A 25,900-nucleotide genomic window follows, 5' to 3' on the forward strand; every position below is an offset into this window, starting at 1 on the left:
GACTGCACGTGAGATAACTGCGCACCATCACATTTATTCGATCCATTTTGTGTGAAATTTTGTGTTAAGACTCGAGAGTTTTTTTTTTAACGGTAAAATCAGTCTCTTTATAGTGCCACTTATCATAATTCGTAGATACGTTACGTTGTTACTTATGTTTGGTGACACATGATATGTAACGGTGCACCGGAAGAACTACATATGAAAACAAAAAGACAATTTTTATGTGTGTGCGCCTGTTATTAATAAATCAGCGAGTCCTAAGAATTTGGGTGATAGATATTACAAATCATTTTTCTGCACCATCCTCTGAACGCAGTGTAAATGTTTGCCAGGAAACTGGTATGCTCCAGTTATAATACTACCGGCTGCTACTGAATTATAAGTACATTAATAATTTTACTCCTATCAAAGGATCTTATTTGAACGCGACTGTGCGTAAAGGAAAGCTGTCGGACTAATTTTGTTTCTTTACAAATTTCTATTGAAAGGAAGCAATAACAGAACAAATGGGAACGCAAGGAAGGTACTATTAGCAGTCAGGTGAACTAATTACGTTATCAAATAAGACGCCAAGCGCTAGCGCACTTCATAAAGAAATAACTTGCGGTAGTTTGTCACGAACAACACCAAAGTAATATTAACAGTTTTTTCAATAAATGGCACTCGATAACACTTACTATCTGTATATTAAAGCAAAAAGTATTGATCATTGTAGATAAATAACTACTAATGCTAGAGCAATATTATCCTCGACATAGGGTTCTTTTATCACCTTAATTATTGGGAATTACTTCCTTTAACGCGTCGTCAGGTATTCACAGTCTTTATTCCTCATTTTGTTATTGTCGAGGAGTATTCACTTCTTCATGCTAGATAGCTCAAATGGAGTTTGTGGCATCTAGATCTAGTATAGTCTGAATATTCGTAGCCAGTTGACTATTATAGCTTACAAGTTTGAAATTGCTGGCAAATGCACTTTGTTAACCTAACTGTAATATGAAATTTTAGTCTGGCACAGCAGTTAGCAAGGGGACCCAGAAACTAAACCGTCAGTAGGCTTGAGATGAAAATTATGGTAGCGTCGATCTGCTGTTGCTATTCAAAAAAGGAGGCGAAAGTACCCATGGCTCTTGTCGCGTAATTAGCTCTAAAATTCTCTTCTTAATGTCGGATTTTTCGAACTACAAAGCAAGCCAAAGTATGCCTTGAATAATAAGCCAAATTACTTCCACATCCGAGACTATGTCACATAAACTTGCTGTTGTTCTTTCCTCGTTCAATTCACAAGGTGCGAACACGTTACCTGCTGCCCACCAACTGACTCGTACCACAAATGAGCTATTGCAGCTCCCACCGCCTTACCCAAGTTTTCTACTTCCGCAAAGGCAGTTTCTTTGCAGAAAGGCTTCCCTCCATGTTTTGCATGCTTACAAAACCAACACGCCCAATGCATGAGTAAAATTTTTATATTTCCATTCTTTCACAGTATATCAAATTAGAAATTACATCCCTAGATAAATTACAATGTATAACTGCTCATAAATAATGAATAAGACAATTACTGTCAAAGACCATCGGTATACAGAGATCTCAATAACTAAAAGCAGAAGTTAGATAGAGACAATTATAGATACTACGGATAAAAGGGTCACAAATGCCCTACGTTTCATTGATCTACCCTGTTAGAGATACATCTGTGGAACATCCATAACACCTTAAATAGTGTTGGGCGAAAAACGTAAAATGTTCTACGTAATGAGTAATACCAAATCAAGAATGTCATTTCATCTCGTTCATCCAAAAATAGCGTTAGTTCCATTTTACATAAAAAATTTCACCATGAATAAGAAATTTTGTGTTACTTAGACAATGGATTCAAACACATCAGAATGGCACATATAAAAGAGAACACACAATATATAAATATATGAGAGAAAATATAATACAGACCTTTACATAAACATTATTGAAAATGTCCTTGATATTTGTAGGTTTTTACTAGAAACTTTAATTATTTCCTTTATTCTACTTTAAAAGAAACATTTACCTTTAAAGGTTTTGTCATTTTCAAAACATTACTCAAGCTTTTGTTTTCGGTTAGTGAATGGGAAACACACATGGAAAAAATTATTACTTTCAGCAAATAGGTGTTATGCTGTTCAACAGAATAGTGCAACCCTATTTACGAAAAAAACTTATTACTTTCAATAGATAGGTGTCTTTGCAGTTCAACAACATATGCAACCGTATTTCCGAGAAGCCTAAATTTCTTCACCGCTTTCTCATTATTTCAGGCAGTCCACTTCAGCACCTTTACTTTCAGGCCTTGTTTCACCAACGGACACCTGGTTGCCACTGAGTTTTTGGCGCACTTCTGAAACACTCTTTCCTGTTATGAAGAAATGACGCTGCCTATTTTACATATTGGCAGTTTATGTTGTCAGGCTGCAACTCATTATGCAGTACAGCCTTCTAACACGTCTTTCCACTTTTTTGGAATGTATCTCTTACTCTATATACAGTTATATTGTTGAGAATCTGAAACTTACTAACGTAGCAAAACAATAACCACAAGTCCTTACAATAGTGTAACATACGTTGTTAAGAGAGTTTATGAGACTAAACATATAATGTATATAATAAATGTAACATATTATTTATGACATTTTTCCAAACAGTGTTTCTTTTTATTCTGTTCTGTGGAAGTCTGCTGTATTACGAACACTATGGTCTGCCGATCGGTTCTAGGCGTTTCAGTCTGGAACCGCACTACCCCTACGGTCGCAGGTTCGAATCCTGCTTCGGGCATGGATGGGTGTGATGTCCTTAGGTTAGTTAGATTTAAGTAGTTATCTAAGTTCTACGGGACTGATGACCTCAGACCGAGCGAGGTGGCGCAGTGGTTAGACACTGGACTCGCATTCGGGAGGACGACGGTTCAATCCCGCGTCCGGCCATCCTGATTTAGGTTGTCCGTGATTTCCCTAAATCACTCCAGGCAAATGCCGGGATGGTTCCTCTGAAAGGGCACAGCCGACTTCCTTCCCCATCCTTCCCTAATCCGATGAGACCGATGACCACGCTGTCTGGTCTCCTTCCCCAAGTAACCAACCAATTGATGACCTCAGAGGTTAAGTCCCATAGTGCTCAGAGCCATTTGAACCTAAGGGTCTTAGATTTTTAGTACAGCAGATAGTATGATTTAGTGTGAAGCGTCCCTTGCACTTCGAACGAGCCATTGTAAATATATATAATTTTGGAAATAAACCTACTTCATTTTGAAGTGAACCTACATCTCACCCTCTAATTGTTGTAATAGTATATGTTATCCTAAAGGTATAAATTCATTTTCTTCGTCTTACCTGAAGAAGTCTTAAAGAGGTCTAACTTCATCCCTAGAGAATGCTGTCTACATGTACATTATCTATATCTGCGGATTTCTTGGTTTCGGAATTTGAAAGTTTTTCTCGACCTGAACCTAATTTTGATGGTGTGTAATATAGTGCGGTGGTTTTTTGTTTCTTGGTTCTGTGTTTATCTCTGTTTCGTGTTTTGAAATTACATCATGTGATGGTGCAAACCACATTTTGTAACACCTTCCTTGATTTATGTTACTTCAACACATTCTTCATCCGTGCTATCTTCTATATTTATTCAGTCCTAACAGTCCTAACTGAGACGCTTTCCTAAGAAACTTGTTAATTTCCTCATCCGATCTTTCGTTGAATGCTTAGAGTCACGGTTTTCTCGTTAAATTATTAGTTCTCTTTCTTTCATAGCAGGCTCTTCCTATGAGCTGTCATTCTCGTAGCACTAATGACGTCTACCTTTGTTTCGTATTTTTTGTAGTCATCAAGAACTTCAATAATTCATCAACAATCGTGTGTACGCAGCTTTTCCTGCGAACTAACACCAGTTTGTTATGCTGGCGATTCCTTTATCAGTAATGCTTCGTCAACAACGCTCAGGGTTTCATCTTCCTCCACTCTCCTCACTGCGACCGTATTTCTTTCCTTTCTCGTAACCTCTGTATTATTGGCAGCTCACGTCTTTTTTGCGGCCCCATTTTCTTCACTGTCTATCACTCCTTTACTAACAGCTGATCGCGAACTCTTCTCAGCGCTAAATACTTCCGTTTCCTCGTTGCTCTCGGGCCTCATCCTATTCTCGACATCCCTTTTTGTCTTTTCACTACTACCTAACCTTCTTGTCGCATTTTCGTTTCGTTTCGTCTCGCACTGCTGTAGGCATTGGAACTGATAATCGATCTATTCGCAACAACCTGCAATCCCCGACAACTCATTTTCGCAACATTTATCGTTATGCAAACTGCTGTGGTTGCTTTCTTCCTTGCCTACGAGTTTATTCCCGTTTTCTGTTGCTAAGCAGTCGTTATTTGGGGCAGCAAGTTCATTGCGTTCTACGGTAACGCCTTTACTCTGTCCTGCTGCTGCAACTACAGCTTCCATACCCGACTGCTCATTCGTATGATTTATTCGTTAATGGTGGTGCTCTGTCGGCCAGCAAGTACAAGTTTCAACGCCTGCCTGCCGACTCATTCCTGAGCGCACCTGTCACTTTGCTTGCAGTGGCATGAGGCTACGCAGTCGCTCTCTCATCTACTAAATTCATTATATCTGCGCCGGTACTGTTAATCACGTATGGGCCGTGAAGATCTCTCGGCGTTAATTTGATCCGAAACGTTCGCGATTCTCAGTTTTCCGCGTTATTGCTGTCGTGGTAATGTCGCGGTGCAAGTGATCTTTTGCGAGCTGCTGAGTACCTCGACCTCTACCGCGTCCAAACTTATTAACTTCAAACTTATCGCAGTCGTATTGTTCGCTGTCGCTGCGATTAACCCTATTGTTATTATCCTGCCGATAATCACAATTAGTTCGCCTATAAGCTTCATCCTCTACTCTTTCAAGAAACACAAAAAAGTTTTTATGATTGCTCTCCACATACCTCTTATAATTGACTGCCAGCTTTTTCATAACACAAATAATCTCGGATTCGTATCGTCTACTTTTTAAGTGTGTCAATTTTCGGTAGCAATATTCGCAGAATCTTTGGTGGCGTATCAGCCACTATTGCCATTCGATCTGGCCATTACGAATTCTCGTCGAAACGGTCTTGTTTTTGTCCTGACAAGTACTCCTGGGAAAATTTTTGCTTAAATTCATTGAACGTCATCGGATCAGGATTTAAATTTAGCTCTCGCTGTTTAGCATCGCCCGCTAGTGCACTAATAACTACATTAGACTCTCCCTGATCTGTTAAATTTTAAGGAATAATTATTTCGGAACATTTCTGAACATTCATTGAGTGCCAGCCAGTATATATTTTGGCAGGATCAAAGTAATAGTGTGTTACAAGGTATTCTATCATAAACACTACTAGGCCTGCCTCATACTTTGTTTTCAAGGTGGCAGATTTTGCCTTGAGTTTTTGTTTTGGTCACACTTCTGTTCGCAAATACTTATCTGTTTGCTTCTTTCTTTCGCAGATTCAACCACTGTCTTTCTCGAATGTGAGCTTTCATTTCCATATTCATCAACAATTTCGGCTTTCAGACCGAAGGCCTTTATCTTTTAATTCATTTCCGTTACTACAAAAGTTTGTACTGTTTTTTGGATGTTTATGATTTTTAAATCATACCTTTCGTTAATATTATTGATCTGCCCCTGCATGGTGGCCACATTGGTAATTATTTAAAATTTCATGTCCCTGATTGCAGTACTCAAAATGTATTTTTTCTTCCACTTTTTCGATGTGTTTACTAATATTTGCACTCTGTGTTTTCGTTGAATTTACATAAGCATGGTATTCCACATAAGTCAAATGCCGTTCGGTGGCGCTAATTGCGCACTCATTTCTGTAACTGTTATCGGGCTGCATGACGTTTTTCGCTACGTCATATACTCAGTCCTTCTCTTCTCATTTATTTACTAGCATTTTAGTATCCATTTAATACTGAACATGAATTACAGTTTACTTTCTAAGCTCCCATAATATTTGGTGTTATGACAGTCTTGTAAATGCATGCTTATTTAATGTCAACGTGCGTATTGGAAAAGTATCGCAATAGTTTTGTTTCTATGCAGATTTGTATTGAAAGCAAGCAGTAACTGAATATACGGGAATCGAACCATGGGTCCGTTAGTAAACGGGTGAACTGTAATTTCGTAAAGGAAACGGCTGAAAGCCTAAATATGCAAAGTTGTATAATTGCAAGTACTAACATAGTTCATAAAGAAAATCAACTATTGGGACTGACTTACGTGATACACAAATTATGTTCTGCAAATAAGATACCAAGCCCTAGTGCTCGTCATTATACAAGGTACCAGTAATTGGCGTGATGAACATAGAAGGAATATTAATCAGCCGGACGATGTCGCCGAGCGGTTGTAGGTGCTTCAGTCTGGAACCGCGCGACCGCTACGCTCGCAGGTTCGAATCCTGCCTCGGGCATGGATGTGTGTGATTTCCTTAGGTTAGTTAGGTTTAAGTAGTTCTAAGTTCTAGGGGACTGATGACCTCCGATGTTAAGTCCCATAGTGCTCAGAGCCATTTTTTTCTTTTTTTAAAGACGGTACCCCCTTTTTTTATTGCTCTACCAACTTGTTTTTAATTTAATTTAATTTAATTTTTTTATTTATTTTATTTTATTTTTTACTTTTTTTACAGGAAGGCAGGGTAAACAAACATTCTTTATTCGTACAATTGTGCTGTCCTAGGGATAAGAAAAGTATCGAGACAGCAAAAACAATTTAGAAACCAAAAAAATCAACACAAAGGCCGCCCTCTTTTTTTTTTTGTAACAGGACTAAAGTAAATGACAATCCTAGTCACGGGCGGACCCCCCAGCTATCGGGAGGATTGTGAAAAACACTTCCTAAAAAATTGGAAAAGTAAGTCCTGTATTTCGTATGACTCGGTATGAGCTCGTGTTGTTCTTGTAAATACATCCAATAATCCATCACGGACTTAATATCGTACGAAAACAAATATTTCGTCGCATGTCCAGCGATCCAATTCACCGCATATGTCCTTTGTTTGGGAAAAAAGGTCTTGTCCGGTAGAAAAAGTACATCCGATGTGATTTCTGTGTAGTTAGTGCGCTGAAGGAAGGCCAGTATTCGACGCGTCAGCATCCAGACGTCCCTCGCTGCGCCACACACTAAACCATGTTCTTCCGTTGCTAACAGTCCACAGTTGGTGCAAAGAGGAGAATCGACCATATGAATTGTATGTAATCGACTCCTGGTCACAAGTTTACGGTTTATAAGAATATACCACATCGATCTCACTGCTGTTGACAGTAATGGAGTATGCACTGCACACCAAATGTGGTTCCACGTTCTCGACGGGTATTTGAATTCCATTATATTGCGGCCATGGTGATCCATCAAGCATCTATAGATCTCCCGAGTCGTGGGTATTCTCGTCGAAGGTACGTTCAGACGAACATAACTGTAATCAACAAGAAATGAGGCAATGTGTACAAGAGAAGGCGAAATATTGCCCATAGCAATAGGGGGTTCGTACGAAGGCGGAACAAGTACTTCTATCAGAGCTGACGTTATGGTATGCCTTCTTTGTTGCCAATTTCGTATCATCGCTCGCATGTAAAGCGCCAGAGCTTTGTTTCTCACGTTTGTGAGGTTGAGGCCACCGTTCCGGAACTGTAGCGTTAACGTATCATATTTGATCTTAAATAACATCCCAGTACTAACATAGTAACCAAAGGCAGCCATGAGGCGATCTGCAATACCCTTCGGTATTGGTAGGATCTGCGCTAAATGGGGCAGTCGTGACGCTATGTGAACGTTGGTGTATGCCACACGTTGGATCATGTCAAAGGCTCTCAGTGAGTTGTTGCGTATCGTCAGACGAACATTCTGCAGAAGACGCCGATAACTCGCCGCCGCCGACAGCCGTAGTGAACGGGTAAATGTAATCCCCAGACATCTCAGCGATTCCACCGTCTGAAACGGTCCCGATACGTCTTCCAGACCCCGTCCAACGTGCATAATTTTGGATTTCGTCACTTTAACGACACTGCCTGCCGCCGTCCCGTATGAGTCTAGATGTTCAACAGCCTGACGCACTTCATGTCCTGATCTGACAAGGAGGATCACGTCGTCCGCATATGCGCGGCAAACGAAAGAGTTCTCATTAAGCACTATCCCAGTAAGTGAGCGCCTCATAACACACATCAGCGGCTCAAGCGCTACCGCAAACAGCATGATGGAGAGTGGGCACCCTTGTCGGACTGAGCTGTTAATGGGAATCAAGCCCGCTTCCCGGCCGTTTACAATCACCTTCGATGTAGCCTCTCGTATTAGCCTCATAACGATGGAGATGAAAACAGATGGAATCGCCATTCGGCTCATGACAGACGCCAAGAAGTCATGGTTTATCCTATCGAACGCACGATCGAAGTCCACAGATATCATCGCTGCTCGCATTTTACACGTTTCCGCAAGGGCGATAACGTCACGGTATTCACTTAACGCCGAGGAGATGTTGCTTCGCACCCCTAGGCAAGCCTGATCAGGGGATATTGTCCTGGATATCGCCAGCTTGAGACGAGACGCTAGTAGTCTTGCAAAGATTTTATAATCGGTGTTTAGCATAGTGAGAGGCCGATACTGATTAACATTGCGACTCCCCGCCATCTTCGGGATGGGAAGAAGAAAGCCCGTCACAAAATCCGACGGTAGGCGCATGTCCGGACGCATCGCCTCATTGTACATCGACACCAACTGTGGCATCATCATGTCCACGAATTCTCGATAAAACTCTAGCGTAATCCCATCTGGCCCTGGTGATTTATGGGCCGCTCCTTTTTTTAGTGCCACCTTTATATCGTCTTCTGTGAGTGGCTCCATAAGCGCTGCCTTATCCGTCTCTGTCAGTGTCGTTTGCAGATGTTGCAGTATCTCTTCCCCCACGAGACGGTCCGTCTGTGTACCGGCATAGAGGTGGCGGAAATGCTCTAAAAATTCATTTGCAATGTCCTGTTGTGTTGTCAGTTGACGGCCATCTAAACCGTGGAGCACTGTTACCAATGCCCGGCGGTAGCGTTTATGTTCCCGCGACACATGGTGTATCGAGGTACGTTCCCCAGTGATGTTGTCGAGACATCGTGCCCGTATTGGGATGCCACCCAGTCGTCGTCGCGTGATCGATAGGATTTGTGCCTTGACACGATGAACTTCCGCTTGATGTTCTGGAGACGGCACCTGGAAGGACAGCTCACGAAGCATTGTGTAATAATATTCAAGAGTGTCTCTTTGCCATCTCGTCTTATCCCGACCATACTGTATGAGCGCTCTTCTTATTGCCGGCGTAGTACACTCGAGCCACCATTGAAGCACGGAGGTATATGTTGGTAGACGGCGTTGACATGTGGCCCATACCTCCTCGACTCTCTGACGACATTTGGTGTCTGCCAAAAGTGACGAATTGAGCTTCCATGTCCCGCGGCTTCTCCACACACTTTGCCTAGGGAGTGATATGGTACAAATGTAAGCCAGATGATCAGTAAATGCCGCAGGCCATCGTTCCGCGTCGATCACCTTATGCTGTAGGCCAACCGAAACATATATTCGATCGAGTCTGCTCGCTGATTGACTGGTATAAAAAGTATATCCCTCACGGTTCCTATGAATCATGTCCCAGGTGTCACTTAACTCCAGATCCCGGCATAGCACATGCAATTCACGAGAGGTATTGTAATATGGAGTCTGGTCTTTTTGGGCTAAAACACAATTGAAGTCACCACCTATAATGAAATGATCGAATCTGCCGGTAAATAAGGGCACAATCTCTTCCGAATAATATCTCGCACGCGCCCGTCTGTTGCCGGTGCCGGAAGGGGCATAAACATTGAGAATGCGAATTCCATTAACAGTTATCGCCAGTCCTCGTGCCGAAGGTAGATAAGCCAGGTCGCGAACCGGAATCCCGTCCCGGACCAATATTGCCGTTCCACTGTCGTTGTTCGAGTGCGGCGAGGTGTAGGAGATGTAGCCATGGACTTCCTGGAACTCAGGAATGTAGAGTTCCTGCACCATCAGTATATCCACATCCGACGCGTATATCATATCCCTAAACAATTGCTGTTTAACGGGCGATCTAATGGTATTTACATTCACTGTCCCTATTCTGTATGCCTGGGGTCGAGTAGCTGTCATCTCCACATGATGTTAAAATGACAAAGTGGCACCGTATCGATAGTCCCTTTGCACATCCGCAGAGGGTCGCCCGACGGACGTGTCCCTGTGGTATTAGGTTTCTTGAGATGCAGACGGATGCGAGTCCCCACCAGCAGAATGGTCCGCATCGGGGATTTAATTGTCCTGCTCATAACAGCTGATATCATTGTGGTGCTCCAAATTTTCCTGTGCAGCATTGATGAGTGACAGCTGTTGTTCTTTCGCAGCTTTAGACTCCACCGCAGAAGGGGTAGCACGCCCCTGAGCGGATGTGTCGTCTGAGCCACATGACATCTTTTCACTGTCCGAATTCATAGGGTCTGCGACATCGGAAGCTTGTGGTTCCAAGTCAGACAGGTCCATAGTGTTAGTCCCCTCTGGGCTTCCAAGAAGAGAAGACAGCGTCTCCGAAGAGTTTAGTCGGCGCTTCTTGCGGCGCTTTGGCGAGCGTTGTTTGCGGGCCCTCACCTTAGCCTCTGGTGTCGGTGAATCTTGTATCTCCTGCAGTCTCGCCGTCGCCACAACGCCCTGGGGTCGTTCCACTTCAGCCTCCATGCCTGTTGTGACGCTGTCAACCTCTTTTTGCACCACCTGTAATGTCTGGGATTGGAGGTTGGTCGGAACCATTCCTTCGTCAGTGGGGTCCGAAGGCGCCTCAATCAACTGCGGCGTCGGTTCGATAGTGCGTTCCGACCTCGGCGTTACCTCCCCGCGAAGCGCCGCCACGAAAGTCATCGGCAGTGACGTTGGTGTAGTCGGATTCTGGAGGTCTCCGCTGGGGAGTTGCACGAGTCTCCTCTGCATACACGCAGATCGAAGATGTCCTTCACCACCACACCCGGAGCATGTCCGGGGCTGTCCATCATAGATGACAATAGCTCGACAGCCGCCGATGTTGATGTACGATGGCACATGTTTCGTAAGGGCAATTCGCACCTGTCGGACACCATTGAGCACTGGATACGTGCTAAAACTTGCCCAACGTTCGGCCGTATGACTGATAACTCTGCCATATGGCTGGAGCGATTCAGTGACCAGTGATTCTGGTACCTCGAAAGGCAGCTCGAAGACTCGAATCGTACGCACGCCCAGGCCCGAATGAGCGACTAAAACTTCGCCAATATGACCATCGGAGTGTCGGAACTGGAATCCTCGTTTGGCGGCTTCAATGATCCTATCGCATGCTGCGTCTTCAATCATCTTTACGTAAAGAGTGCTGCTCACGATTGATAAATGAATTCCAATGATCTCCGTGTGATTAAGTTGCACTTCGTCCCTCAAGAAACGTTCGATTTCGAAAGCCTTCGGTCGTGCATACTCGTTACAGAACGTGAACTGTATCATGGTTTTTCGGAAATTATGTGCCATGGCGTTCGATTCAAACAGTAACACACGCGAGTGACGACGGTGTAAACACCGCTGCTTCCGCGAACGTTCGCAGCCGGGACGTAAACAAGTCCGAGCTGCTCCGCGGCTAAAGGCGGACTGAGGACTCGGGACCTTTGCATTCCACGGGCAAGTGATGTACCAACTGAGCTACCGAAGCACGACTCACGTCCGGTACTCACAGCTTTACTTCTGCCAGTATCCGTCTCCTACCTTCCAAACTTTACAGAAGCTCTTCTGCGAACCTTGCAGAACTAGCACTCCTGAAAGAAAGGATATTGCGGAGACATCGCTTAGCCACAGCCTGGGGGATGTTTCCAGAATGAGATTTTCACTCTGCAGCGGAGTGTGCGCTGATATGAAACTTCGTGGCAGATTAAGCTGTGAGTACCGGAAGGGAAAACTTTATTGACACATTCCTGGGGTCAGATACATCACATGATCACACTGACAGAACCACAGGCACATAGACACAGGCAACAGAGCATGCACAATGTCGGCACTAGTACAGTGTATATCCAAATTTCGCAGCAATGCAGGCTGCTATTCTTCCATGGAGACGATCGTAGAGATGCTGGATGTAGTCCTGTGGAACGGCTTGCCGTGCCATTTCCACCTGGCGCCTCAGTTGGACCAGCGTTCGTGCTGGACGTGCAGACCGCGTAAGACGACGCTTCATCCAGTCCCAAACATGCTCAATGTGGGACAGATCCGGAGATCTTGCTGGCCAGGGTAGTTGACTTAACCTTCTAGAGCACGTTGGGTGGCACGGGGTACATGCGGACGTGCATTGTCCTATTGGAACAGCAAGTTCCCTTGCCGGTCTAGGAATGGTAGAACGATGGGTTGGATGACGGTTTGGATGTACCGTGCACTATTCAGTGTCCCCTCGACGGTCACCAGAGGTGTACGGCCAGTGTAGGAGATCGCTCCCCACACCATGATGCCGGGTGTTGGCCCTGTGTGCCTCGGTCGTATGCAGTCCTGATTGTGGCGCTCACCTGCACGGTGCCAAACACGCATACGACCGTCACTGGCACCAAGGCAGAAGCGGCTCTCATCGCTGAAGACGACACGTCTCCATTCGTCCCTCCATTCACGCCTGTCGCGACACCACTGGAGGCGGGCTGCACGATGTTGGGGCGTGAGCGGAAGACGGCCTAACGGTGTGCGGGACCGTAGCCCAGCTTCATGGAGACGGTTGCGAATGGTCCTCGCCGATACCCCAGGAGCAAGTGTCCCTAATTTGCTGGGAAGTGGCGGTGCGGTCCCCTACGGCACTGTGTAGGATCCTACGGTCTTGGCGTGCATCCGTGCGTCGCTGCGGTCCGGTCCCAGGTCGACGGGCACGTGCACCTTCCGCCGACCACTGGCGACAACATCCATGTACTGTGGAGACCTCACGCCCCACGTGTTGAGCAATTCGGCGGTACGTCCACCCGGCCTCCCGCATTCCCACTATACGCCCTCGCTTAAAGTCCGTCAACTGCACATACGGTTCACGTCCACGCTGTCGCGGCATGCTACCAGTGTTAAAGACTGCGATGGAGCTCCGTATGCCACGGCAAACTGGCTGACACTGACGGCGGCGGTGCACAAATGCTGCGCAGCTAGCGCCATTCGACGGCCAACACCGCGGTTCCTGGTGTGTCCGTTGTGCCGTGCGTGTGATCATTGCTTGTACAGCCCTCTCGCAGTGTCCGGAGCAAGTATGGTGGGTCTGACACATCGGTGTCAATGTGTTCTTTTTTCCATTTCCAGGAGTGTATATATATATATATATATATATATATATATATATATATATATATATATATATTCAAAAAGGGTGGTGAGAGCCCGACCGTACCGACCGACCACCGCGTCATCCTCAGGTGATACGCCTCACTGGATGCGGATATGAAGAGGCATGTGGTCAGTGGTCAGCAAGCCGCTCTCATGGCCGTTGGCAGTTTTCGTGACCGGAGCCACTGCTTTTCAATGAAGCATCTCCACAACTGACCTCACAACGCTTGCCAACAGCGCTCAGCCAAGCCGGATGGTCACCTATGGAAGCACTAGCCAAGCCAAGCAGCACTTCGATTACGTGCCTGGAACCACGCATACCTCTGCGGCAAAGCCGTTGGCAGAGACAGAAATACTGCAGGCCATTAAAAATGGAACATAAATCGTGAGTTCACTAATCATCAAATTGGTGTGAAGCGTGTAATTATGTAATAGGCGTATTTAAACTGTTTTAGCATGTAATTATCTGAACTGTTTCTTATTTAAATTGTTTTGTTAATTAAATTGCATTGTGTATTATTGAGAAAGAGCGGGAAACCGCGCATAGATACATTTTGAGAAAGAGCGGGAAACAGCGCGCAGTAACACATCTGTAATGGTAGCAGGGATTGTCTGCACCAAAAACCATTGTTGGCGGCGAGACCGCACTTTTGTAGCATTGAGCGTTGGAAGCGAGCAGTTGCGAGTAAGATGTGAGACGAGGCAGTCGTAGCTAGCGAGACATGAGAGGAGGTCGCTGTAAGCGAGGTATGAATTAACACTTTGAAAGAAGCGGTGTGCTCGCCAGCCACTCGCTATATGTAGCGCAATGCTAGTTTTTAAGAATTTTTGTAAAGAACTATGCCCCTTGTAATTGTTTGTCAAGATCGTTCTCAGAATATAGTTATGTAATTTTGATGGAAAATTAGGTATGTAGCGCAACGCTACTTTTTAAGAATTTTTGTAAAGAACTATACCCCTTGTAATTGTTTGTCAAGATCGTTCTCAGAATATAGTTAACTTCTACCAGATTAAATGCATTAAGAATTTTCTATCCCAAAATCATTCACGTAAATGCTTTACGGAATTTATGGTTATCTTAAAAGAAAAATCTAAACTGAGCTTCAGCTTTTATCAAATCTAAATTAACTTCAACTTAAAGAATTCCAGTCACAAAGTATTATGAAACTCCACCAGCAGCTTATAATTATGTTAAAGAGAAGTAAGTATATTCATTCCACAGTTTGCTGTAGCAGTCAGATGGCGATCCAGTATAAATAATTAAAGGTAAGAATCAGTCTTAATAATTTCAGGTAACGACTGAGGGCCACGGCGACAACACATTTTATGTTTCGTCGTAATAATCAGCAGGTAGTCTTGACAGAGCAGCAGTTAAAAGATTTTAAGAGACGCAGCGTTCAGTCAGCAAGCAAACGTTCATCCAATATTAGACGGGAAGGTTTCACTTGGCGATATCCATTCAGTACGACATTTTAGTGAATCTACTGTGGATATGAATATACTGACTTTGATAATAGTGTGAATAAGTTACTGTAAAGTGGCGCAACGCATATACTAAAGTGTATAACTTTTATTCACAGGTCATCGGCAATTCTGTTTGCTTTATTGATTCGGCGTTGAAAAGTGTTTGTTCAGTGTTGAATCCGCTTTGAACAGTGATATATTTTGTTGCGTGTGATGATTATAGACAATGTCCCGCAGAATAATTACTCGTTCTCAAACTGATAAAACTTTTTGTTGCGTGTGATGATTATAGACAATGTCCCGCAGAATAATTACTCGTTCTCAAACTGATAAAACTGTACAAAATACTGACGAGAGATTCTTTTCTGGAATAGGCAGTAATAATACGTGTGAAAACCCTGATTCTGAAACGTTAGGTGAACAGACATTTAATAACTGTAACAATATGGAAGCGTTTAACGAACAAGTAACTTCAGAAATGCCCACAGACAATGAAACGGTAGTGCAAAATAATTTGGCATTAAATGCAACAGACGGTACACAGTCACAAATTCCGCATAGTAGACATAACAGTTTCAGTAACGAAACCACTACAATGCAGTCAGACAGAGAGACTCCATTAAGCACTGATTTAGATTCAAACGGTACACAGCTACACAACCTGCGTAGCAGATCCAACAGTTCTCATGACCAAAATTCCGAAATTACGGAAAACGTGACGCAGTCACCATCATCTGAGGATGTTCAAATGAACACAGATCTACAGCCTTTAACAACGAATACAAATACACACAGAAGTCAATCCGAAACGGATCCAATAATGGCATTTTTGCTACAAATGAGACAAGACATGAATCAAAACTTTAACAGAGGGTTACAAGAATTAGAAAAAAGGTCACAAGATCTAAAAAACGAAATTAAGGCAGAACACGCACACACAGATCAGAAATTAGACAACATGTACCAAAATCTAAAACACGAAATCAAAGTAGAAATTCAAACAGTCGCTGAAAAATGTTCACAATCAACACAAGAATTACGCGACAAAATTCAAGAAATATCCGATAACCAAGCAACATTTGCAGTTAGTATACGGGAAACAATGACAGAAAACTTTGCTAAACAAAACGCTCAGATTGATGAACGTTTTAACAATCACACAAAAAACTGTTTGATACGTCACCGTAAACTGGTGCGATCGCAGGATAAAGAACGAAAAGAATTACTACAAACAATCACTAAACAGCGTCAGGACGACAAAAAGAAAGTGTTTGCCCAGGGCAAAACATATGTAGACAATCACATACAGTCGATCTCGGAAGAAATCGAAACGGTCAAAGAAACAAATAATCAAATACAAGACAGGCTTACAGAAATCCAAACACAGACAATCGATGTGAAAACTTCTACAGACACTGAAATCCAGAATGTTAAAGATAAATTAACAGAGGACGTTCAGACACTAACTGACAAATTAGAACACATAGAAATTAACCATGACACAGAAAATTTAAAGGCAGATTTTAAGAAAGTCACCAAAAGCAACCGTAAATTACGAAACGAACTGACAGAAAAGATCAATGAACTCACTACAAGAATAGATCTTTTAGATACTAACAATGACGAGAGATCAGACGACACTGCACCAGTCCCAGTGCAACAGAACTCTAATAGTAATAACACGCCATTGACAAATATACAACAAACTATCACAGATCTAAAATTGCGTAATGATTCATTGCATCAGCAAATAAATTCTCTACAGCAAGAGATAGCGGACGCACAAGAAACCGCCGCACATAATCATTTTCAACAGAACACACACCGTTACGAAATGCCTCAGATCCATAATACATATAATGTTGGTAGACTTCAGAGAGTAAGAGATTTTACCCAGGAAGAAAGACACCCGAATCCATATTCAAGACAATACGACAACACTTACACACACAGACATGACAGTTTTGATCACAAACATTTTCTTTCAGTTAGAAAGTTTAAAACATTTAAAACCGACAGGGCGCAAATACATCCGTTGGATTTTATCCAACAGTTCAGGGGAGCACTTCCACCATCATGGCCAGTACAACATAAGTTAGAATTTATTGTCAGTTTTCTTGAAGGAGAACCAGCACGACGAATGCGACCAATTGCTGGACAATGTTTTTCCGTAGAAGCATTTGAAGAAGCATTTTTATCAGCATATTGGTCTGACACTACACAAAACAGCATCAAAGATCGGCTACTTAGTTTGCCAAACTTTGAAAATTCTACCTTTCCAACAATCACACAATTTTTCGAGTACATGGTGGAACAGAACCAGTACCTCAACGAGCCATACAGTCAATCGGCATTAATACAGCTTTGCATTTCAAAACTGCCCAGAGCTTTGAAAGTGTCATTACTGACAGGGCAACAAAAGGACAATGTATCCGCTTTTAGAGACATCTTACAACTATTAGAAGCACACCAGGCAGACTACGCATTTGTTAACAAAAATTTTTCACGACAGAACGGAAAACAAACAAACTCAGCTACTTTTGAACAAACACGATTTGGTAATAACAATCCGAGTAAACGCTTTCGCAGCGAAAATGACAACGAAAACAGGAGTAATGAAAAACATTATACTGACACGGTAAATTTATATTCAGGACAGCAACAGAATCCGAGACTTAACACGCAACCGAATAGGTCAAATTTCCATATGAATCATCGCTCAGATAATGCGACCGGGGAAGGCCATTACGTGGGTCGACCGCAAAATGAACAAAAACAAACGTTTCTACGGGGTGCAGGTGGGCTGCCGTACAGTCACAGTTATAACGACAGGAGAAAAGAAAACGAACACAGACCGCCGAGGACGTTCCACAATGACAATTTTAACGGAAACTACAACAGGGCCCAACAGCTGCGTTACCGTATGAATGTACCAGACACCAGATTTCATCCACCAGACACTGCTAATAATCAAAACGGCGGAACTGTACAGTTGATAGAACACATACCAAACTCCCAAGCTGAAAATCACATATCGGAAGAATTATGACTAGAGAAAACCTGCAATGAATCTCTTAATGTCGATACTATGAAATCACACAGAGAAAACATAACGACCGAAAATGCCATTACATTTGACGACGTGAGAGACACATTGTTACAGGAAAAACCAATCCTACAGAAAACAATATATCACCCAATAATAGAGATAAATTTACAGTCGCACAATATTTTAGCGATAATTGATTCAGGTTCACCTATGTGCGTAATTAACGAAGACACATTTAACAGATGCAATAGCAATAATGATTACCCAGTATTTCCTTTAAACAGAACGAAGGTCAAGGGAGCTTTTGCAGGAAAAGGCATTGAAGTTAAAAGACAGGCACAATTAACATTTGTTTTTGCAGGGGAAACGTTCCACAGTGATTGTTGGATAGTTCCTAATTTAACAACAGACATGATATTAGGAATAAATTTTCTTGTTCAGTACGATGCGAAGATTGACTTCAAATCGTCATACCTCACACTACAAAAGGAAAACAGGGAAGTGATCGTAAGATTTCAAAACACAGTATCCTCCGAAGAACAAAATATGCACAGGATCGAAATTATTACTGATTCTCAAGATAACGATTGTTATATCGCACTATACACGAACACACTTAATAATGACTTGGTAGAGGAACAGGAGTACAATATGTTCGAGACAATTACACGCAAGGTAGACAATAGTGTAGCAAAATGCGACGCAGAACGCACAGAACTTGAAAATATTCTGGTACAACACAAAGCAGTTTTTGCCAATGTTCCAGGAACAATGACAGGATTTATGTACGAATTTCAGGTGAAACCACACGAGACTTTCAAAGCAAAGCATTATCCAATCCCACACATACACACAGAAGCAGTTAAGAAAGAATTACGAGCAATGATCGATCAAGGAATAATAGAACCAGCAGCCAGCCAATATATAAATCCACTACACATTGTTGAAAAGAAGGATGGATCACTACGTTTAGTTTTAGATTCACGTCAAGTTAATAAAATAATCATTACAGAAACCGACCGACCACAGACGTTAGAAGAGTTACTGCAAAAATTTCATGGCACCTCCATTTATACTACACTCGACCTCAAATCAGGGTTTTGGCAAATCCAACTACACCCAAATTGCCGAAAATATACGGCATTCCTTTGCTTTGGGGAATGCTATCAATTTTGTAAACTTCCGTTTGGACTAACGATTTCGTCTGCCGCCTTTATACGAGGCATGAATACTATTCTACCACAAGATCTGAAAAACAAAATTACTACATATGTCGATGACATTTTAATTGCAGCAGAAAACTGGGAACAACACAATCATACTCTTTAACAATTACTGAATACATTCGAGCAGAATGGTATAACTATAAACTTGCGTAAATCTGAATTTGGTAAAGCGTCAATAAAATTTCTAGGGCACATTATCTCACAAACAGGTATCGCACCAGACCCTGACAAATTGCAAGCACTGAAAGACATCGACGTGCCAACAAACAAAAAGGAACTTCGGAGCTTTTTAGGTCTTATCAATTATTTTAGAAAATTTATCCACTACAAAGCATTAGACACGCCCTTGCTATACCAGCTTACAAGTAAAAACACACTTTGGTCATGGAATGAAGACGTTGAAGCTGAATTCGAGAACTTGAAAGAAGCATTATTAAAAGCACCTTTGTTATCACACCCTGACCCAACACAAAACTTTTTCGTTCCAACAGATAGTTCAACCACAGCACTAGGAGTACATATTTTCCAAGAAATAAAGGAAGAAGATAAGACAGTCGTGAAACACATTGCTTTTGCAATCAGGATACTTTCTCCAGCAGAGCGCAATTATTCTGTAACAGAATTAGAGACACTATGTGTAATTTACGCTTTTAAGCGATTCCGTCATTTTCTATATGGCCGACATACAACAATATATACCGATCACCGAGCAATCCAGTTTTTATTGTCAGCAAAACTTACGCACGATAGATTAAGCCGCTGGAAATTATACTTACAAGAGTTTGATTTTACCATTATACACATTCCAGGCACGCAGAATACTGTTGCCGACGCATTGTCGAGGTCCATTCACAAAAAAACGCATGGAGAAAGAAAATACCTTTTGCTACAACAACCATAGTATTATGTATATTAAACAAGTAGCTTTCGAAAACTTTATATCAGCAGCATTACAGGATATAGAGAGAGAACAGCAGAAAGATGAAACACTGAAAGAGATTGTAACGCTTTTGAAAGACAGAAGTAACGCTAAAGTCAGACTTCATTACACTGTACATCAAAATATACTCTTTATTCGATCATACCGAGACGGTAATAATTGGCTTTTATGCATTCCGGAAGGGATCGTAAATAAACTGATATGGTATACACATCTAAGTTATGGACACTACGGAGCGAGGAAATGCTTTCTGATTCTGCGACAAAATTGCCACTTTAATAACATGGAAAAACACATAAGAAAAGTAATAGCATCATGCAAGATATGTCAAAAAGCTAAATCATCAACAGTGTCACACATTCCACCATTGTATTCCATCATACCGGTTAAGTTAAGACACATGGCAGCAGTGGATCTTTTCGGTCCAATCCCCAGAACAAATAATGGTTATAGTTATATTTTTGTAGCTGTAGAACTAACATCCAAATTTGTAACATTTTCTCCACTAAGGAAAGTAACAGCAAGAACAGTACCAAGAGCGTTTGTAAGAGATTTTCTATCAGTAGTAGGACGTGTACAGAAGGTTATTTCGGATAACGGTCCGCAGTTTAGGTCAGACGTATGGAAGAAAATGTTAGAAAGTAAGAACATAACACCTATTTACATATCAAGATATCACAGTTCTTCCAACCCATCAGAAAGAATAATGAAAGAGATCGGGAAGTTATGCAGAATTTATTGTCATAAAAGACATACAACATGGGATAAATATATTTTACAGTTTCAAGAAGTGATAAATGCAATACCCAATGAATCTACGATGCTATCACCAACCGTAATACTGACAAATAAAGACCCACCGAACAAAATTACCGAACTAATTACTTTTCCTAAGACGCGTAGGCTTCGACATTGTGAAATAATAGACACAGCATTAGCAAACACTAAAAGAGCTGCAGATCGGCGGAAGAAACAACAGAAGCAGGTAAGTCGACTACAGAAGTACGAGATTGGCGACAAAGTACTGATTCGCACTCATTTTCTTTCCAACAAAGGTAAGCACAGATGCCGTAAATTCGAACTTCTGTATGCAGGCCCTTACAGAGTTCGTAATATTCCACACGCTAATGTAGTGCATGTGGAAACGCTATGTAAGAAGAAATCATTAGGGAATCATCATGTATCCAACGTGAAACATTTCTTGACTTACATTTTTGCATTTCAGCTGACGAAAGGACGGCGTGACACGTAAGTATGCAACAATGGTAGTTTCAGCGCGCTTCAGTAACAAACAAAGCCGCGACACGCAGCGGGCCGCTAATATTTCACCGTACCTTAAAGAACACAGCAGTACTTAATGATGCTACGCCAGCCAATACAAATAAAAACACGAGAAACATTTCCTAACTTAAAGAGAACATGCAGACAACGACACGACGTATGAATTTGTGCACTGAGAGCTCATAAATGAAAGAAATTTTTTTTTTATAACGTGACATAATTACTTAAGAAAATATCGATTTTTGCAATAGCTAAACTGATAATATAGATCGTTCATTAATCAATTATTTTAGTGGTAACATTAACATGTACTCTTTATTCCAGAATGCAGCATTGTTGTCACACGTCATCAAAATGAAACGTAGTTTTAGTTAGAATAAGGATGTGAATCTTTAGGTCACGCAGATAGCTGACGCTAATTGTCATTACAGAAATTTTATAGGTCATGCCGGGAGCTGCCGTGATTTTGCAGCAGTTAATATTATTATAAAGTGTTTTATAGGTCATGCCAGGAGCGGACGAGAAGTACCAGAAGATGTTTATTGAAGTCATGCCGTGCACTGACGATAATTAATACTGAATGTTTTATAATAAGTCATGCCGTGCGCTGACGTTAATTAATGCTGAATGTTTATAACAGGTTATGCAGAGAGTTGACACAGATGCAGAAGAAGAATGTGTATGTTATGTTAGTATATAAGAAATGTATAATGTTAAGAAATAATTTTGCTAGCATGTGACACATTGCAACACTATGGATGGGGACCACACATTACAATGTCTAACCAGAATAATGTTTACCTTAATTTTCAGCTGCAAAAGAATACTTTAAATAATTTTATGAGATTAATTTTATTGTATATTATGACCTGACATATGACGACTCATAACTGACGACTACACCCCTGAATGGAAGATAAAATTTTAGGACAGTAAGTCAAGAAATGCATTGTCAACAAAATTTATAATTAATGATCTAAGAAACTAAGATATGTAAATACAGAATAAGTAATAATGTACTTGTCTATAACAAATCTGTATACTATCAAATACTGAATAAGTAGGAACTTTTATGTCTTTTATATATGGGAATAATTTTCTGGAAGAATTCTTAAATTAAAACTACATATTGTTACAAATTACGACACAACATATTTTGTCATAGGGAAAATTATTTGGTAGTCAAATTATGGTACCAACAATGTCCGTGAACCCATTGCCAAAACAATTTTACCCGTACCTTAATTCCTGTGCATCCCCATGGTTATTGAGCACAGAATCAGTGAATTGTGAAACACGTGACTTCAACCAATGATGTTCTCGACGAGGTGTTTGCATACCTAGATGCACACCACAGCCCGATGTATGTCAATTGGTGCCTGCATACCTAGATACACACCACAGTATGATGTACGACAATAGGTGTTTGCATACCAAGATGCACACCACCAACCTTAATGGACCATTGGAGATGGAACTTAATCCTGATGTGGCTGCGGCAACTCAGGCTATTCGACGACGTACTTAGTGTTTGGGTACACTAAAACTATGGAGCAAGGCGATGATGGAACCACATGGCGAAACCTGGTGTTGTGCTATGTGAGGGAAAGGAACAGACTTTTGAGTGCATTCACAGACAGTTGCCAGTGCTTTGACCATGCTATCCAATTCCTTTTGTACCTTCCTTAATTGTGGTACTAAGAGATGCCAATTTGAATTAAATGTTTCATAATGTAAACTTTCAATTGCTTCATATGATCTGTATATTGATTGTCACATTTACTCTTATTCTTGTTGTTAAATTTAAGGGAACCAAATTTTACTTGATGTACAATTCCTACTAAAACCCTTTCTATTTACATATTCTCTTTATTAGACATAGACAAATCATTTCGTATGACAGCATTTGTGTATACACTTTGTTCAAACTATTTTCTATAATCAAATTTTATACTTATGTTGAGTCCATATGACTCAACAACGTAGTAAAATTTTAAGAAAGCCGAGTAGCGGCATATGTAATTATGTAATAGGCGTATTTAAACTGTTTTAGCATGTAATTATCTGAACTGTTTCTTATTTAAATTGTTTTGTTAATTAAATTGCATTGTGTATTATTGAGAAAGAGCGGGAAACCGCGCATAGATACATTTTGAGAAAGAGCGGGAAACAGCGCGCAGTAATACATCTGTAATGGTAGCAGGGATTGTCTGCACCAAAAACCATTGTTGGCGGCGAGACCGCACTTTTGTAGCATTGAGCGTTGGAAGCGAGCAGTTGCGAGTAAGATGTGAGACGAGGCAGTCGTAGCTAGTGAGACATGAGAGGAGGTCGCTGTAAGCGAGGTATGAATTAACACTTTGAAAGAAGCGGTGTGCTCGCCAGCCACTCGCTATATGTAGCGCAATGCTAGTTTTTAAGAATTTTTGTAAAGAACTATGCCCCTTGTAATTGTTTGTCAAGATCGTTCTCAGAATATAGTTATGTAATTTTGATGGAAAATTAGGTATGTAGCGCAACGCTACTTTTTAAGAATTTTTGTAAAGAACTATACCCCTTGTAATTGTTTGTCAAGATCGTTCTCAGAATATAGTTAACTTCTACCAGATTAAATGCATTAAGAATTTTCTATCCCAAAATCATTCACGTAAATGCTTTACGGAATTTATGGTTATCTTAAAAGAAAAATCTAAACTGAGCTTCAGCTTTTATCAAATCTAAATTAACTTCAACTTAAAGAATTCCAGTCACAAAGTATTATGAAACTCCACCAGCAGCTTATAATTATGTTAAAGAGAAGTAAGTATATTCATTCCACAGTTTGCTGTAGCAGTCAGATGGCGATCCAGTATAAATAATTAAAGGTGAGAATCAGTCTTAATAATTTCAGGTAACGACTGAGGGCCACGGCGACAACTCATTTTATGTTTCGTCGTAATAATCAGCAGGTAGTCTTGACAGAGCAGCAGTTAAAAGATTTTAAGAGACGCAGCGTTCAGTCAGCAAGCAAACGTTCATCCAATATTAGACGGGAAGGTTTCAAGCGTACTACTGTTGCTGTGGTCTTCTGTCTGAAAGCTTGTTTGATGCAGCTCTTTCTGCTAGTCTGTTCTGTGTGAGCCTCCTCATCTCTCCATAAATACAGCAACGTTTATCAATCTCAACCTGCTTCCTGGGCTTCTTCTATAACTTTCACCCTCATGTTACCGTATTGAAGGTTACATCATGCCTCAGGAAGGGCCATATCAACCGATTCCTTGTTTTAGTCAATTTTTCCTAATCCCTCCCCCAGTTGCACTCAGGAAGTCTCCTGCAAGCTAATCATTAGCACGCAATACCTGCTTTAATGTAATAATAACTGTTATTTCAGCTGCAGCCATGCAATACAGATAGGATTAAATACACCAGCATTTTGTATGTAGGGGAAGATTGTAGGGAGAATCTGTTGTTCTAAAATAGGACATGAATGTTAGATGTCTCTAAGGAGATCATACTATGCTTCGTCCAAGAAGGAGAAGTGTCTATAAGCGAGTCGCTCAATTCAACAGCGGCAGTATCGCATCCTATCGAGAGTTCGGCTTCTTCTTCTACGCTATCACTGTTCCAGTTCACAGAGATTATACAAGTGCAGTATATATGGAATCAAGGTGTTCAGGACGACCATGGTCAATACCATGCAGGATCTGTGACACCATGCAAGTAGCACCCGACAGGACTGACATACAGTTTGTCAGCTGAATCAGATAATACAGCAGTGTTATGAACCATGGGAAGTTGTTGTTGTTGTTGTTGTTGTGGTCTTCAGTCCTGAGACTGGTTTGGTGCAGCTCTCCATGCTACTCTATCCTGTGCAAGCTTCTTCATCTCCCAGCACCTACTGCAACCTACATCCTTCTGAATGTGCTTAGTGTATTCATCTCTTGGTCTCCCTCTACGATTTTTACCCTCCACGCTGCCCTCCAATACTAAATTGGTGATCCCTTGATACCTCAGAACATGTCCTACCAACCGATCCCTTCTTCTGGCCAAGTTGTGCCACAAACTTCTCTCCTCCCCAATCCTATTCAATACTTCCTCATTAGTTATGTGATCTACCATCTAATCTTCAGCATTCTTCTTTAGCACCACATTTCGAAAGCTTCTATTCGTTTCTTGTGCAAACTATTTGTCGTCCATGTTTCACTTCCATACATGGCTACACTCCATGCAAATACTTTCAGAAATGGCTTCCTGACACATCTATACTCAATGTTAACAAATTTCTCTTCTTCATAAAAGCTTTCCTTGCCGTTGCCAGTCTACTTTTATATACTCTCTACTTCGACCATCATCAAATATTTTGCTCCCCAAATAGCAAAACTCATTTACTACTTTAAGTGTCTCATTTCCTAATCTAATTCCCTCATCATCACCCGACTTAATTCGACTACATTCCATTATCCTCGTTTTGCTTTTGTTGATGTTCATCTTATATCCTCCTTTCAAGACACTGTCCATTCCATTCAACTGCTCTTCCAAGTCCTTTGCTGTCTCTGACAGA

This window comes from Schistocerca gregaria, chromosome 3 (genome assembly GCF_023897955.1).
Source record: "Schistocerca gregaria isolate iqSchGreg1 chromosome 3, iqSchGreg1.2, whole genome shotgun sequence".
Classification (NCBI taxonomy): Eukaryota; Metazoa; Arthropoda; class Insecta; order Orthoptera; family Acrididae; genus Schistocerca; species Schistocerca gregaria.